Consider the following 17,902-nt stretch of genomic DNA (forward strand, 5'->3'; position numbering starts at 1 on the left):
TATAGAGCCCAGCATAGTCTCATCATTCAGCCTCCCTGTCCCATAGACTACAGTATATAGAGCCCAGCATAGTCTCATCATTATAGCCTCCAGTATGTCCCATAGACTACAGTATATAGAGTCCCATAGAGCCCAGCATAGTCTCATCATTCAGCCTCCATTCAGCCTCCCTGTCCCATAGACTACAGTATAGAGCCCAGCATAGTCTCATCATTCAGCCTCCCTGTCCCATAGACTACAGTATATAGAGCCCAGCATAGTCTCATCATTCAGCCTCCCTGTCCCATAGACTACAGTATATAGAGCCCAGCATAGTCTCATCATTCAGCCTCCCTGTCCCATAGACTACAGTATATAGAGCCCAGCATAGTCTCATCATTCAGCCTCCCTGTCCCATAGACTACAGTATATAGAGCCCAGCATAGTCTCATCATTCAGCCTCCCTGTCCCATAGACTACAGTATATAGAGCCCAGCATAGTCTCATCATTCAGCCTCCCTGTCCCATAGACTACAGTATATAGAGCCCCATCATTCAGCCTCCCTGTCCCATAGACTACACTATATAGAGTCCCATCATTCAGCCTCCCTGTCCCATAGACTACAGTATAAAGAGCCCAGCATAGTCCCATCACTCAGCTGTCCCATAGACTACAGTATATAGAGCCTAGCATAGTCTCATCATTCAGCCTCCCTGTCCCATAGACTACAGTATAAAGAGCCCAGCATAGTCCCATCACTCAGCCTGTCCCATAGACTACAGTATATAGAGTCCCGTGTCCCTGTCCGTAGACTACAGTATATAGAGTCCCATAGACTACAATATATAGAGTCCCATCATTCAGCCTCCTGTCCCGTAGACTACAGTATATAGTCCCATCATTCAGCCTCCCTGTCCCATAGACTACACTATAGAGTCCCATCACTCAGCCTCCCTGTCCCATAGACTACACTATATAGAGTCCCATCACTCAGCCTCCCTGTCCCATAGACTACAGTATATAGAGTCCCATCACTCAGCCTCCCTGTCCCATAGATTACAGTATATAGAGTCCCGTCACTCAGCCTCCCTGTCCCGTAGACTACAGTATATAGAGTCCCATCACTCAGCCTCCCTGTCCCGTAGACTACAGTATATAGAGTCCCATCACTCAGCCTCCCTGTCCCGTAGACTACAGTATATAGAGTCCCATCACTCAGCCTCCCTGTCCCATAGACTACAGTATTTAGAGTCCCATCACTCAGCCTCCCTGTCCCATCCCATCACTCAGCCTCCCTGTCCCATAGACTACAGTATATAGAGTCCCATCACTCAGCCTCCCTGTCCCATAGACTACAGTATATAGAGTCCCATCACTCAGCCTCCCTGTCCCATAGACTACAGTATATAGAGTCCCATCATTCAGCCTCCCTGTCCCATAGACTACAGTATATAGAGTCCCATCATTCAGCCTCCCTGTCCCGTAGACTACAGTATATAGAGTCCCATAGACTACAGTATAGAGCCCAGCATAGTCTCATCACTCAGCCTCCCTGTCCCGTAGATTACAGTATATAGAGTCCCATCACTCAGCCTCCCTGTCCCATAGACTACAGTATAAGGAGCCAGAAGGCTGCTGTTCTTTTCTTTGTTCAGTGTAGTTGGACTAGGAATTACAGACAGGACATTGTTTTATTTCATGAATTCATACACATCCTTCCCTCTGTCCTTCATTCTTCAAGGTGTTCACTGAAGAAACTATATGATGTAACTGGAAACCTGCCCAATTCAGTCACAGTTTTGAAGGAAGGAAATGTGCTTTTATTTAATGTGTTGTAAGTGGGGCCCCTACGATTCGTCTTTTCTTTAAGGGCTGAGAGTCATTTAGTTTTTCTGGGGGTGGTGAAACACACCGAAGGGAAGAGGTTATTTGGTTAGGAATCGATCAAGAAGGACAATGCAGTAGTTGATTTACCAGACAGATATATTCCCATGGATGGTGCATTTATTTTAATTGGTAGAACAGTTGTCATCACACAGTCATTTCTTATGATTAAGAAAAGGTTTGGTAAAGAGACAGAAATGGCTGCTGGTTTGTAACTTGCTAACTAAATGCAGGTTTACCGGGCCGTGGATCTCAACCTTTTTACAATTATGGCTGCTTCAAAAAATGAATATCAATTGTCTTGTTTTGCCCTTGTTTTTAAAAATCATTCCTATTTATGTGGGGACCTACAATGAATAAATGAAGATGTATTTTTCTGAAAGGAACGTTAAGGCATAGCAACAACAACAAGTTAACTAATGTGTTTACGTTTGCTCTTTTATTTATAGAAACTATTTGTCAGGGCCAAGAACTTTTTCAAAATGTAAATTGAACTGTTGTGTACATTATTAAGGCAGTGGGACATAGAAGTTGATCGGCTCATCGTTTGAATGTATCCATTGTCTTCTTACGAACTTCAGACCTCTGGGAAATAAAAAGCGAGATGTTTTGATGCCTTGAAACTTAAGTTGAATGGAGGTGGGTTTTGGGTTCAGTTTTCTGGGGTCTACTTCAGAGTGCATTTAAACAGAGGTAGTGGTGTGACTGAAACCCGTGTGACTGAAACCCATGCCCGAGGCAGCCGTGTGGTGGGGAGACTGAAACCCATGCCCGAGGCAGCCGTGTGGTGGGGAGACTGAAACCCATGCCCGAGGCAGCCGTGTGGTGGGGAGACTGAAACCCATGCCCGAGGCAGCCGTGGGGGGGAGACTGAAACCCATGTGACTGAAACCCATGCCCGAGGCAGCCGTGTGGTGGGGAGACTGAAACCCATGCCCGAGGCAGCCGTGTGGTGGGGAGACTGAAACCCATGTGACTGAAACCCATGCCCGAGGCAGCCGTGTGGTGGGGAGACTGAAACCCATGCCCGAGGCAGCCGTGTGGTGGGGAGACTGAAACCCATGTGACTGAAACCCATGCCCGAGGCAGCCATGTGGTGGGGAGACTGAAACCCATGCTGAAACCCATGCCCGAGGCAGCCGTGTGGTGGGGAGACTGAAACCCATGCCCGAGGCAGCCGTGTGGTGGGGAGACTGAAACCCATGCCCGAGGCAGCCGTGTGGTGGGGAGAATGAAACACATGCCCGAGGCAGCCGTGTGGTGGGGAGACTGAAACACATGCCCGAAGAAATAGTTCTGTAAATGGTGGACGGAGATGTCTTTGCAACTCCTCTGACTGACAGCACAGCCCTAGGCCCTCCCCCAACCCACTGCTCCCAATAAAAAACATTGAGTTGCTGTGTTTTAAAGCATAGCTCAGTTCGGGTCCTGAGTGGATGAAGACCTGTGTAGCACTACACTTCTGGTTTTGTGATATTCCTAGAATTGCCCTTTTTAAAATGCACCCCTTGTGGCTCTGTGATCATATTCCAAATGAATGGCAGAATTTCGCCTTGCTTTTGGCCTGAGGAAAATGATATGGCTTTATTTAACCAGGCAAAATCTTATTTTCAATGACTGCCTAGGAACAGTGGGTTAACTGCCTTGTTTAGGGGCAGAATGACAAATATGTACCTTATCAGCTCTGGGATTCAATCTTGTAACCTTTCGGTTAGTAGTCCAACACTCTAACCACTAGGCTACCTGCTGCCCCACTAGGCTACCTGGCAACCCAGAAGGCACTGCCAAATCAAGGATAGAAGATGGTGGAACTATATCAGGTTGGGAACTAACACACTCAGAGGCGTCGTTAACCCACTCATATACTGTTCAGTCATTATCAATGACCCGTTAGTCTACATGGGCTAGGACTAACACACTCTGAGGCGTCGTTAACCCACTCATATACTGTTCAGTCATTATCAATGACCCGTTAGTCTACATGGGCTAGGACTAACACACTCTGAGGCGTCGTTAACCCACTCATATACTGTTCAGTCATTATCAATGACCCGTTAGTCTACATGGGCTAGGACTAACACACTCTGAGGCGTCGTTAACCCACTCATATACTGTTCAGTCATTATCAATGACCCGTTAGTCTACATGGGCTAGGACTAACACACTCTGAGGCGTCGTTAACCCACTCATATACTGTTCAGTCATTATCAATGACCCGTTAGTCTACATGGGCTAGGACTTGCCCGTACTCTGAGCTGCACTCATTCTGTTCAGTCATTATCATGTGTTTTGTCTGCAAGTGCTGGAAATAGTGTTAACCACAGTGCAGTCTGCTATTTTTATCAGCCTGTGAGGGAACATGTCAGTGGCAGAAGGCACAGACTGCTATAAATATAAACACTGTTAAACACTGGAGAATCATTATCACAGACCTTGGAGAGCAACCTCATCACTAATGGTTGTTAGTCTATTATTGTCCTCAGCACCGACCCCTTTTAGAATGTTTCTCAGTTCATATTTAACTCGGGTGGTATTTCTGAACCCACACGTCTTGGGTACAGTGTAGACAAATAACTTGACCAAAGCGTGTGAAGTTTGTCAGGGGGTGAGAGGAGGACTGGGTGCTCTGAGTTATTAACCCACATGTGATGTTCAGTCATTATCAATGACCCGTTAGTCTACATGGGCTAGGACTAACACACTCTGAGGCACAACCCACTGCTTTTACTGGAGCTGTGTCATTATCAATGACCCATTGAGGCTGTAGGGCTAGACTCAGCCAATGGGAGGGGGTAGCAGGCCACTCATATACTGTTCAGTCATTATCAATGACCCGTTGGCTCACTGTGTTTTGGACTAACACACATCAGATTATATAACTTTGTTTATAGTCCTTGTTGAAAAATATAAGTATACAAATAGACTGAGCCTACAAATAGAAACCGTTAAAAAAACATCTCGGGACATTTGAACACATTAGCAGAGGTTAACCCAGCCTAGTGGTTTGAGACCCGTTGGGCCAGTAACCGGAAGGTTGCTGGATCGTTAACCCACTCATAGCTGACCAGCTAAAAATCTGTTCTGCCCCTGAGCAAAGCAGGGCACTGACCTGTTAGCTAACACACACACTCTGGAGGCGTAACCCACTCATATACTGAAGACATCGATTAAGGGCTAGCCCCCGCACCTCTCTGATTCAGAGGGGTTGGGTAAAACTCAAGAGACATTTCAGTTAAATGACATTCAGCTGGACAACTGGGCTAGGCATCCCCTTTTCCCTTTAAAATGTCTGTTAACCCACTTGGATTACTGTTCAGTCATGGTAGGTAACCTGTTGTCTATATGTCTATTTAGATAAGAGCACAGCAGTATATGATAAGTTACTGTACCTGTGGTGTCTATATGTCTATTTAGATAAGAGCACAGCAGTATATACATTTACATTTAAGTCATTTGAGACGCTCTTATCCAGACTCATATAAATGGTGCATTCATTATGACATCCAGTGGAACAACCACTTTACAATAGTGCATCTAAATATTTTAAGGGGGAGGGGGTGAGAAGGATTACTTTATCCCATCCTAGGTATTCCTTAAAGAGGTGGGGTTTCAGGTGTCTCCGGAAGGTGGTGATTGACTCCGCTGTCCTGTGCAGTCCTCACTTTGATGGAGTCGTCGTCGTTAGGGAGTTTGTTCCACCATTGGGGAGCCAGAGCAGCGAACAGTTTTGACTGGGCTGAGCGGGAACTGTACTTCCTCAGTGGTAGGGAGGCGAGCAACCCAGAGGTGGATGAACGTTCAGTGCCCTTATCAATGGGTGTAGTCCTGACAGAGCCTGGAGGTACTGAGGTGCCGTTCCCCTCACAGCTCCGTAGGAAAGCACCATGGTCTTGTAGCGGATGTGATTTCAACTGAAGCCAGTGGAGAGGTAGCGGAGGAGCGGGGACTGAAGAACTTGGGAAGGTTGAACACTAGACCTGCACTTCTGGATGAGTTGTTCAGTTTAATGGCACAGGCAGGGAGCCCAGCCAACAGCGGCTGCAGTAATCCAGACGGGAGATGACAAGTGCCTGGATTAGGACCTGCACCGCTTCCTGTGTGAGGCAGGGTCGTATCAATGACGGATGTTGTAGAGCATGAACCTACAGGAACGGGCCACCGCCTTGATGTTAGTTGAGAACGACAGGGTGTTGTCCAGGATCACGCCAAGGTTCTTAGCGCTCTGGTAGGAGGACACAATGGAGTTGTCAACCGTGATGGCGAGATCATGGAACGGGCAGTCCTTCCCCGGGAGGAAGAGCAGCTCCGTCTTGCCTAAGTTCAGCTGTGAGGTGGTGATCCGTCATCCACACTGATATGTCTGCCAGACATGCAGAATGCGATTAAACCTGGTCATCAGAAGGGGGAAAGGAGAAGATTAATTGTGTGTCGTCTGCATAGCAATGATAGGAGAGACCATGTGAGGTTATGACAGAGCCAAGTGACTTGGTGTATAGCGAGAATAGGAGAGGGCCTAGAACAGAGCCCTGGGGGTACCATGGTGAGTTACTGGCGTGGTGAGGAGACAGATTCTCGCCACGCCACCTGGTAGGAGCGACCTGTCAGGTGGAGCAATCCAATTGGGCACACTGGAGATGCCCAACTAGAGGGTGGAGAGGAGAATCTGATGGTTCACAGTATCGAAGGCAGCCGATAGGTCTAGAATGAGATGAGAGCAGAGGAGAGAGAGTTACTTTAGCGGTGCGGTCTATATCCGTGATACAGAGAAGAGCAGTCTCAGTTGAATGACTAGTCTTGAAACCTGACTGATTTGGATCAAGAAGGTCATTCTGAGAGAGATAGCGGGAGAGTTGACCAAGGACGGCACGTTCAAGAGTTTTGGAGAGAAAAGAAAGAAGGGATACTGGTCTGTAGTTGTTGACATCGGAGGGATCGATGTACTTTTTTATAGAAGGGGTGCAACTCTCGCTCTCTTGAAGACGGAAGGGACGTAGCCAGCGGTCAGGGATAAGTTGATGAGCGAGGTGAGGTAAGGGAGAAGGTCTCCGGAAATGGTCTGGAGAAGAGAGGAGGGGATAGATAAGGTTACTGCGGGCAGGTTGTTGGGCACAGGCCGTACAAGACGCGAGATTTCATCTGGAGAGAGGGGGAGAAAGAGGTCAGAGCACAGGGTAGGGCTTATATGATAAGTTACTGTACCTGTGGTGTCTATATGTCTATTTAGATAAGAGCACAGCAGTATATGATAAGTTACTGTACCTGTGGTGTCTACATATCTATTTAGATAAGAGTGGTGTATATATATCTATTTAGATAAGAGCACAGCAGTATATGATAAGTTACTGTGCCTTTGGTGTCTATATATCTATTTAGATAAGAGTGGTGTATATATATCTATTTAGATAAGAGCACAGCAGTATATGATAAGTTACAGTACCTGTGGTGTCTATATATCTATTTAGGAAAGAGCACAGTGGTATATGATACGTTACTGTGGTGTCTATATCTATTTAGATAAGAGCACAGTAGTATATGATAAGTTACTGTACCTGTGGTGTCTATATCTATTTAGATAAGAGCACAGCAGTATATGATACATTTCTGTGGTGTCTATATCTATTTAGATAAGAGCACAGCAGTATATGATAAGTTACTGTACCTGTGGTGTCTATATATCTATTTAGATAAGAGCACAGCAGTATATGATAAGTTACTGTACCTGTGGTGTCTATATATCTATTTAGATAAGAGCACAGCTGTATATGATAAGTTACTGTGATGTCTATATATCTATTTAGATAAGAGCACAGCAGTATATGATAAGTTACTGTACCTGTGGTGTCTATATGTCTATTTAGATAAGAGCACAGCAGTATATGATAAGTTACTGTACCTGTGGTGTCTATATGTCTATTTAGATAAGAGCACAGCAGTATATGATAAGTTACTGTACCTGTGGTGTATATATATCTATTTAGATAAGAGCACAGTGGTATATGATAAGTTACAGTACCCGTGGTGTCTATATATCTATTTAGGAAAGAGCACAGTGGTATATGATACGTTACTGTGGTGTCTATATATCTATTTAGATAAGAGCACAGCAGTATATGATAAGTTACTGTACCTGTGGTGTCTATATATCTATTTAGATAAGAGCACAGCAGTATATGATAAGTTAATGTGGTGTCTATCTATTTAGATAAGAGCACAGCAGTATATGATACGTTACTGTGGTGTCTATATATCTATTTAGATAAGAGCACAGTGGTATATGATAAGTTACTGTACCTGTGGTGTCTATATATCTATTTAGATAAGAGCACAGCAGTATATGATAAGTTACTGTACCTGTGGTGTCTATATATCTATTTAGATAAGAGCACAGCGGTATATGATAAGTACTGTACCTGTGGTGTCTATATATCTATTTAGATAAGAGTGGTGTCTAAATATCTATTTAGATAAGAGCACAGTGGTATATGATAAGTTACTGTGGTGTATATATATCTATTTAGATAAGAGCACAGCAGTATATGATAAGTTACTGTGGTGTCTATATATCTATTTAGATAAGAGCACAGTGGTATATGATAAGTTACTGTGGTGTCTATCTATTTAGATAAGAGCACAGTAGTATATGATAAGTTAATGTGGTGTCTATCTATTTAGATAAGAGCACAGCAGTATATGATACGTTACTGTGGTGTCTATATCTATTTAGATAAGAGCACAGCAGTATATGATACGTTACTGTGGTGTCTATATCTATTTAGATAAGAGCACAGCAGTATATGATAAGTTACTGTACCTGTGGTGTCTATATATATATTTAGATAAGAGTGGTGTATATATATCTATTTAGATAAGAGCACAGCAGTATATGATAAGTTACTGTACCCGTGGTGTCTATATGTCTATTTAGATAAGAGCACAGCAGTATATGATAAGTTACTGTACCTGTGGTGTCTATATATCTATTTAGATAAGAGCACAGTGGTATATATGTTCTTCCACTAACCTCATTGCAACTCCCTCCAAGTCTCCGACCACTACCTTGTATCCTTTTTCTCGCTCTCATCCAACACCTCCCACACTGCCCCTACTCGGATGGTATCGCGCCGTCCCAACCTTCGCTCTCTCTCCCCCGTTACTGTCTGTGGTGTATATATATCTCCTCTTCCATCCTATCATCTCTTCCCTCCGCTCAAACCTTCTCCAACCTATCTCCTGATTCTGCCTCCTCAACCCTCCTCTCCTCCCTCTCTGCATCCTTTGACTCTCTATGTCCCCTATCCTCCAGGCCGGCTCGGTCCTCCCCTCCCGCTCCGTGGCTCGATGACTCATTGCGAGCTCACAGAACAGGGCTCCGGGCAGCCGAGTAAATGGAGGAAAAACTACTGTCCCTGCGGACCTGGCATCCTTTCATCCCTCCTCTCTACATTTTCCTCCTCTGTCTCTGCTGCTAAAGCCACTTTCTACCACGCTAAATTCCAAGCATCTGCCTCTAACCCTAGGAAGCTCTTTGCCACCTTCTCCTCCCTCCTGAATCCTCCTCCCCCCCCCCCCTCCTCCCTCTCTGCAGATGACTTCGTCAACCATTTTGAAAAGAAGGTCGACGACATCCGATCCTCGTTTGCTAAGTCAAACGACACCGCTGGTTCTGCTCACACTGCCCTACCCTATGCACTGACCTCTTTCTCCCCTCTCTGTCCAGATGAAATCACAGCGTCTTGTGATATGATAACAACCTGCCCGCTTGACCCTATCCCCTCCTCTTTCTCCAGACCATTTCCGAGACCTTCTCCCTACCTCACCTGCTCATCAACTCATCCCTGACCGCTGGCTACGTCCCTTCCGTCTTCAAGAGAGCGAGAGTTGCACCCCTTCTGAAAAAATGTGGTACACTCGATCCCTCCGATGTCAACAATTACAGACCAGTATCCCTTCTTTCTTTTCTCTCCAAAACTCTTGAACGTGCCGTCCTTGGCCAGCTCTCCCGCTATCTCTCTCTGAATGACCTTCTTGATCCAAATCAGTCAGGTTTCAAGACTAGTCATTCAACTGAGACTGCTCTCCTCTGTATCACGGAGGCGCTCCGCACTGCTAAAGCTAACTTCTCTCCTCTGCTCTCATCCTTCTAGATCTATCGGCTGCCTTCGATACTGTGAACCATCAGATCCTCCTCTCCACCCTCTCCGAGTTGGGCATTTCCGGTGTCCCACGCTATTGCGTCCTACCTGACAGGCCGCTCCTACCAGGTGGCGTGGCGAGAATCTGTCTCCTCACCACGTCTCACCACTGGTGTCCCCCAGGGCTCTGTTCTTGGCCCTCTCCTATTCTCGCTATACACCAAGTCACTTGGCTCTGTCATAACCTCACATGGTCTCTCCTATCATTGCTATGCAGACGACACACAATTAATCTTCTCCTTTCCCCCTTCTGACGACCAGGTGGCTATATCTCTGCATGTCTGGCAGACATATCAGTGTGGATGACGGATCACCACCTCAAGCTGAACCTCGGCAAGACGGAGCTGCTCTTCCTCCCGGGGAAGGACTGCCCGTTCCATGATCTCGCCATCACGGTTGACAACTCCATTGTGTCCTCCTCCCAGAGCGCCAAGAACCTTGGCGTGATCCTGGACAACACCCTGTCGTTCTCAACCAACATCAAGGCGGTGGCCCGTTCCTGTAGGTTCATGCTCTACAACATCCGCATTTAGATGCCTCACACAGGAAGTGGCGCAGGTCCTAATCCAGGCACTTGTCATCTCCCGTCTGGATTACTGCAACTCGCTGTTGGCTGGGCTCCCTGCCTGTGCCATTAAACCCCTTCAACTCATCCAGAACGCAGCAGCAACCCTGTCTGGTGTTCAACCTTCCCAAGTTTCACGATCACCCCGCTCCTCCGTTCTCTCCACTGGCTTCCAGTTGAAGCTCGCATCCGCTACAAGACCATGGTGCTTGCCTACGGAGCTGTGAGGGGAACGGTACCTCAGTACCTCCAGGCTCTGATCAGGCCCTACACCCAAACAAGGGCACTGCGTTCATCCACCTCTGGCCTGCTATCCCTACCACTGAGGAAGTAAGCTCCCGCTCAGCCCAGTCAAAACTGTTCGCTGCTGGCCCCCAATGGTGGAACAAACTCCCCTAGATAAGAGCACAGAGTCAATCATAAGTTCCGGAGACACCTGAAACCCCACCTCTTTAAGGAATACCTAGGATAGGATAAGTAATCCCTCTCACCCCCTTTAAGATTTAGATGCACTATTGTAAAGTGACTGTTCCACTGGATGTCATAAGGTGAATGCACCTTTGGTGCTCTGGATAAGATCTATTTGCTAAATGACTTAAATGTAAATGTAAATGTATATGATACCCTGTGGTGTCTATATCTATTTAGATAAGAGCACAGTGGTATATGATAAGTTACTGTACCTGTGGTGTCTATATGTCTATTTAGATAAGAGCACAGCAGTATATGATAAGTTACTGTACCTGTGGTGTCTATATATCTATTTAGATAAGAGTGGTGTCTATATATCTATTTAGATAAGAGCACAGTGGTATATGATAAGTTACTGTACCTGTGGTGTCTATATATCTATTTAGGAAAGAGCACAGCAGTATATGATAAGTTACTGTGGTGTCTATATATCTATTTAGATAAGAGCACAGCAGTATATGATAAGTTACTGTGGTGTCTATATCTATTTAGATAAGAGCACAGCAGTATCTGATATATAGGAGGCACCACTTAGCAACAGCATCTCATAGGTTCATTCAGATGGATGGTTAATTTGTGCTCTTCTGACATCATTATCAGGTCAATGTATACTTTGAAATCTGGCGTATAAAATGAATTGGCCCATGGAGAAATTGAATGGGGTATCAGTAAATGAGAGGAATTACCTAGTATATATTTCAGTTCTGAGTGTGTTGGATTGAATTCTAGAAGTGTCCACATGCAGACTCTGAGGCCGGGATTTGTCCTGGTCTGTTCTATCACCATGGTCTGTTCTATTGTCCTGGTCTGTTCTATCACCATGGTCTGTTCTATTGTCCTGGTCTGTTCTATCACCATGGTCTGTTCTATTGTCCTGGTCTGTTCTGTCACCATGGTCTGTTCTATCACCATGGTCTGTTCTATTGTCCTAGTCTGTTCTATCACCATGGTCTGTTCTATTGTTCTGGTCTGTTCTATCACCATGGTCTGTTCTATCACCATGGTCTGTTCTATTGTCCTGGTCTGTTCTATCACCATGGTCTGTTCTATCACCATGGTCTGTTCTATCACCATGGCCTGTTCTATTGTCCTGGTCTGTTCTATCACCATGGTCTGTTCTATTGTCCTAGTCTGTTCTATTGTCCTGGTCTGTTCTATCACCATGGTCTGTTCTATTGTCCTGGTCTGTTCTATTGTCCTGGTCTGTTCTATTGTCCTGGTCTGTTCTATTGTCCTAGTCTGTTCTATTGTCCTGGTCTGTTCTATCACCATGGTCTGTTCTATTGTCCTGGTCTGTTCTATTGTCCTGGTCTGTTCTATTGTCCTGGTCTGTTCTATCACCATGGTCTGTTCTATTGTCCTGGTCTGTTCTATTGTCCTAGTCTGTTCTATTGTCCTGGTCTGTTCTATCACCATGGTCTGTTCTATTGTCCTGGTCTGTTCTATTGTCCTGGTCTGTTCTATTGTCCTGGTCTGTTCTATTGTCCTGGTCTGTTCTATCACCATGGTCTGTTCTATTGTCCTGGTCTGTTCTATTGTCCTGATCAGTTCTATCATCATGGTCTGTTCTATTGTCCTGGTCTGTTCTATCACCATGGTCTGTTCTATTGTCCTGGTCTGTTCTATTGTCCTGGTCTGTTCTATCACCATGGTCTGTTCTATTGTCCTGGTCTGTTCTATCATCATGGTCTGTTCTATTGTCCTGGTCTGTTCTATCATCATGGTCTGTTCTATTGTCCTGGTCTGTTCTATCACCATGGTCTGTTCTATTGTCCTGGTCTGTTCTATTGTCCTGGTCTGTTCTATCATCATGGTCTGTTCTATTGTCCTAGTCTGTTCTATTGTCCATGTCTGTTCTATTGTCCTGGTCTGTTCTATTGTCCTGGTCTGTTCTATCACCATGGTCTGTTCTATTGTCCTAGTCTGTTCTATTGTCCTGGTCTGTTCTATTGTCCTGGTCTGTTCTATCACCATGGTCTGTTCTATTGTCCTGGTCTGTTCTATTGTCCTGGTCTGTTCTATTGTCCTAGACTGTTCTATTGTCCATGTCTGTTCTATTGTCCTGATCAGTTCTATCACCATGGTCTGTTCTATTGTCCTGGTCTGTTCTATTGTCCTGGTCTGTTCTATTGTCCTGGTCTGTTCTATCACCATGGTCTGTTCTATTGTCCTGATCAGTTCTATCATCATGGTCTGTTCTATTGTCCTTGTCATGTTTGTCATTTATTGTCATGTCTTGTCCCTGTGCTCCCCATGCTATTCGTTTCCCTCTGCTGGTCTTGTTTGGTTCTATCCCTCTCTCTCCCCCTCCCTCTCTCACTCTCTCGCTCTCTCTTCTCTCTGTCGTTCCGTTCCTGCTCCCAGCTGTTCCTATTCCCCTAATCATCATTTAGTCTTCCCACACCTGTTCCCGATCCTTTCCCCTGATTAGAGTCCCTATTTATTCCTTTATGATCCGTTCCTGTCCCGTCGGTTCCTTGTATTGTATTCACCATGCTGTGATTGCGTTTCGCCCTGTCCTGTCGTGTTTTTGCCGTGATTGTGTATCACCCTGTCCTGTCGTGTTTTGTGCCTTCATCAGATGCTGCGTGTGAGCAGGTGTCTCAGTCGACTACGGCCTGCGCCTACCCGAAGCGACCTGCAGTCTGTGGCCGCTTCTCCAGTTGTTTCCCCTCTACAAGTCTAGAGGATTTCTGTTATTCCGTTTTGGACTTTAATAAACTCTGTTTCTGTTAAGTCGCTTTTGGGTCCTCTTTCACCTGCATGACAGAAGGAACCGACCAAGGAATGGACCCAGCGACTTCAGACGCTCGTTACACTGCCGTCGAGATCCAAGGAGCCATGCTCGGCAGACACGAGCAGGAATTGTCTGCTGCTCGCCATGCCGTGGAGAACCTGGCCGCTCAGGTTTCCGACCTCTCTGGACAGTTCCAGAGTCTACGTCTCGTGCCACCTGTTACTCCCTGGCCTGCCGAGCCTCCAGAACCCAGGGTTAATAACCCACCTTGCTACTCCGGGCAGCCCACTGAGTGCCGCTCCTTTCTCACGCAGTGTGAGATTGTGTTCTCTCTCCAACCCCACACATACTCTAGAGAGAGAGCTCGGGTTGCTTACGTCATTTCACTCCTTACTGGCCGGGCTCGAGAATGGGGCACAGCTATCTGGGAGGCAAGGGCTGATTGCTCTAACAAATTCCAGAACTTTAAAGAGGAGATGATTCGGGTTTTTGACCGTTCAGTTTTTGGTGGGGAGGCTTCTAGGGCCCTGGCTTCCTTATGCCAAGGTGAACGGTCCATAACGGATTATTCCATTGAGTTTCGCACTCTTGCTGCCTCTAGTGAGTGGAACGAGCCGGCGCTGCTCGCTCGTTTTCTGGAGGGACTCCACGCAGTGGTTAAGGATGAGATTCTCTCCCGGGAGGTTCCTTCAGATGTGGACTCTTTGATTGCTCTCGCCATCCGCATAGAACGACGGGTAGATCTTCGTCACCGGGCTCGTGGAAGAGAGCTCGCATCAACGGTGTTTCCCTGCTCCGCATCGCAACCATCTCCCTCCTCTGGCTTTGAGACTGAGCCCATGCAGCTGGGAGGGATTCGCATCTCGAATAAGGAGAGGGACGGAGGATCACCAACCGCCTGTGCCTCTATTGCGGAGTTGCTGGACATTTTGTTAATTCATGTCCAGTAAGAGGCCAGAGCCCATCAGTAAGCGGAGGGCTACTGGTGAGCGCTACTACTCAGGTCCCTTCATCTAGATCTTGTACTACTATGTCGGTCCATCTACGCTGGACCGGTTCGGGTGCTACATGCAGTGCTTTGATTGACTCTGGGGCTGAGGGTTGTTTCATGGACGAAGCATGGGCTCGGAAACATAACATTCCTTTCAGACCGTTAGACAGGCCTACGCCCATGTTTGCCTTAGATGGTAGTCATCTTCCCAGTATCAAATTTGAGACACTACCTTTAACTCTCACAGTATCTGGTAACCACAGTGAGACTATTTCTTTTTTGATTTTCCGTTCACCGTTTACACCTGTTGTTTTGGGTCATCCCTGGCTTGTATGTCATAATCCTTCTATTAATTGGTCTAGTAATTCTATCCTATCCTGGAACGTTTCTTGTCATGTGAAGTGTTTAATGTCTGCCATCCCTCCCATTTCTTCTGTCCCTACTTCTCAGGAGGAACCTGGCGATTTGACAGGAGTGCCGGAGGAATATCATGATCTGCGCACGGTCTTCAGTCGGTCCCGAGCCAACTCCCTTCCTCCTCACCGGTCGTATGATTGTAGTATTGATCTCCTTCCGGGGACCACTCCTCCTCGAGGTAGACTATACTCTCTGTCGGCTCCCGAACGTAAGGCTCTCGAGGATTATTTGTCTGTGTCTCTTGACGCCGGTACCATAGTGCCTTCTTCTTCTCCGGCCGGGGCGGGGTTCTTTTTGTTAAAAGAAGGACGGTACTCTGCGCCCCTGCGTGGATTATCGAGGCTGAATGACATAACGGTTAAGAATCGTTATCCGCTTCCCCTTATGTCATCAGCCTTCGAGATTCTGCAGGGAGCCAGGTGCTTTACTAAGTTGGACCTTCGTAACGCTTACCATCTCGTGCGCATCAGAGGGGGACGAGTGGAAAACGGCGTTTAACACTCCGTTAGGGCATTTTGAGTACCGGGTTCTGCCGTTCGGTCTCGCCAATGCGCCAGCTGTTTTTCAGGCATTAGTTAATGATGTTCTGAGAGACATGCTGAACATTTTTGTTTTTGTCTATCTTGACGATATCCTGATTTTTTCTCCGTCACTCGAGATTCATGTTCAGCACGTTCGACGTGTTCTACAGCGCCTTTTAGAGAATTGTCTCTACGTAAAGGCTGAGAAGTGCTCTTTTCATGTCTCCTCCGTTACTTTTCTCGGTTCCGTTATTTCCGCTGAAGGCATTCAGATGGATTCCGCTAAGGTCCAAGCTGTCAGTGATTGGCCCGTTCCAAGGTCACGTGTCGAGTTGCAGCGCTTTTTAGGTTTCGCTAATTTCTATCGGCGTTTCATTCGTAATTTCGGTCAAGTTGCTGCCCCTCTCACAGCTCTTACTTCTGTCAAGACGTGTTTTAAGTGGTCCGGTTCCGCCCAGGGAGCTTTTGATCTTCTAAAAGAACGTTTTACGTCCGCTCCTATCCTCGTTACTCCTGACGTCACTAGACAATTCATTGTCGAGGTTGGCGCTTCAGAGGTAGGCGTGGGAGCCATCCTATCCCAGCGCTTCCAGTCTGACGATAAGGTTCATCCTTGCGCTTATTTTTCTCATCGCCTGTCGCCATCTGAGCGCAACTATGATGTGGGTAACCGTGAACTGCTCGCCATCCGCTTAGCCCTAGGCGAATGGCGACAGTGGTTGGAGGGCGACCGTTCCTTTTGTCGTTTGGACAGACCATAAGAACCTTGAGTACATCCGTTCTGCCAAACGACTTAATGCCCGTCAAGCTCGTTGGGCGTTGTTTTCGCTCGTTTCGAGTTTGTGATTTCTTACCGTCCGGGTAGCAAGAACACCAAGCCTGATGCCTTATCCCGTCTGTTTAGTTCTTCTGTGGCTTCTACTGATCCCGAGGGATTCTTCCTTATGGGCGTGTTGTCGGGTTAACAGTCTGGGGAATTGAAAGACAGGTTAAGCAAGCACTCACGCACACTGCGTCGCCGCGCGCTTGTCCTAGTAACCTCCTTTTCGTTCCTGTTTCCACTCGTCTGGCTGTTCTTCAGTGGGCTCACTCTGCCAAGTTAGCTGGTCATCCCGGTGTTCGAGGCACTCTTGCGTCTATTCGCCAGCGCTTTTGGTGGCCGACTCAGGAGCGTGACACGCGCCGTTTCGTGGCTGCTTGTTCGGACTGCGCGCAGACTAAGTCGGGTAACTCTCCTCCTGCCGGTCGTCTCAGACCGCTCCCCATTCCTTCTCGACCATGGTCTCACATTGCCTTAGACTTCATTACCGGTCTGCCTTTGTCTGCGGGGAAGACTGTGATTCTGACGGTTGTCGATAGGTTCTCTAAGGCGGCACATTTCATTCCCCTCGCTAAACTTCCTTCCGCTAAGGAGACGGCACAAATCATTATTGAGAATGTATTCAGAATTCATGGCCTCCCGTTAGACGCCGTTTCAGACAGAGGCCCGCAATTCACGTCACAGTTTTGGAGGGAGTTCTGTCGTTTGATTGGTGCGTCCGTCAGTCTCTCTTCCGGGTTTCATCCCCAGTCTAACGGTCAAGCAGAGAGGGCCAATCAGACGATTGGTCGCATACTACGCAGCCTTTCTTTCAGAAACCCTGCGTCTTGGGCAGAACAGCTCCCCTGGGCAGAATACGCTCACAATTCGCTTCCTTCGTCTGCTACCGGGTTATCTCCGTTTCAGAGTAGTCTGGGTTACCAGCCTCCTCTGTTCTCATCCCAGCTTGCCGAGTCCAGCGTTCCCTCCGCTCAAGCGTTTGTCCAACGTTGTGAGCGCACCTGGAGGAGGGTGAGGTCTGCACTTTGCCGTTACAGGGCACAGACGGTGAGAGCCGCCAATAAACGCAGGATTAAGAGTCCAAGGTATTGTTGCGGCCAGAGAGTGTGGCTTTCCACTCGCAACCTTCCTCTTACGACAGCTTCTCGTAAGTTGACTCCGCGGTTCATTGGTCCGTTCCGTGTCTCCCAGGTCGTCAATCCTGTCGCTGTGCGACTGCTTCTTCCGCGACATCTTCGTCGCGTCCATCCTGTCTTCCATGTCTCCTGTGTTAAGCCCTTTCTTCGCACCCCCGTTCGTCTTCCCTCCCCCCTCCCGTCCTTGT

Source organism: Oncorhynchus gorbuscha, linkage group LG04, assembly GCF_021184085.1.
Source record: "Oncorhynchus gorbuscha isolate QuinsamMale2020 ecotype Even-year linkage group LG04, OgorEven_v1.0, whole genome shotgun sequence".
In the NCBI taxonomy this organism is placed as follows: Eukaryota; Metazoa; Chordata; class Actinopteri; order Salmoniformes; family Salmonidae; genus Oncorhynchus; species Oncorhynchus gorbuscha.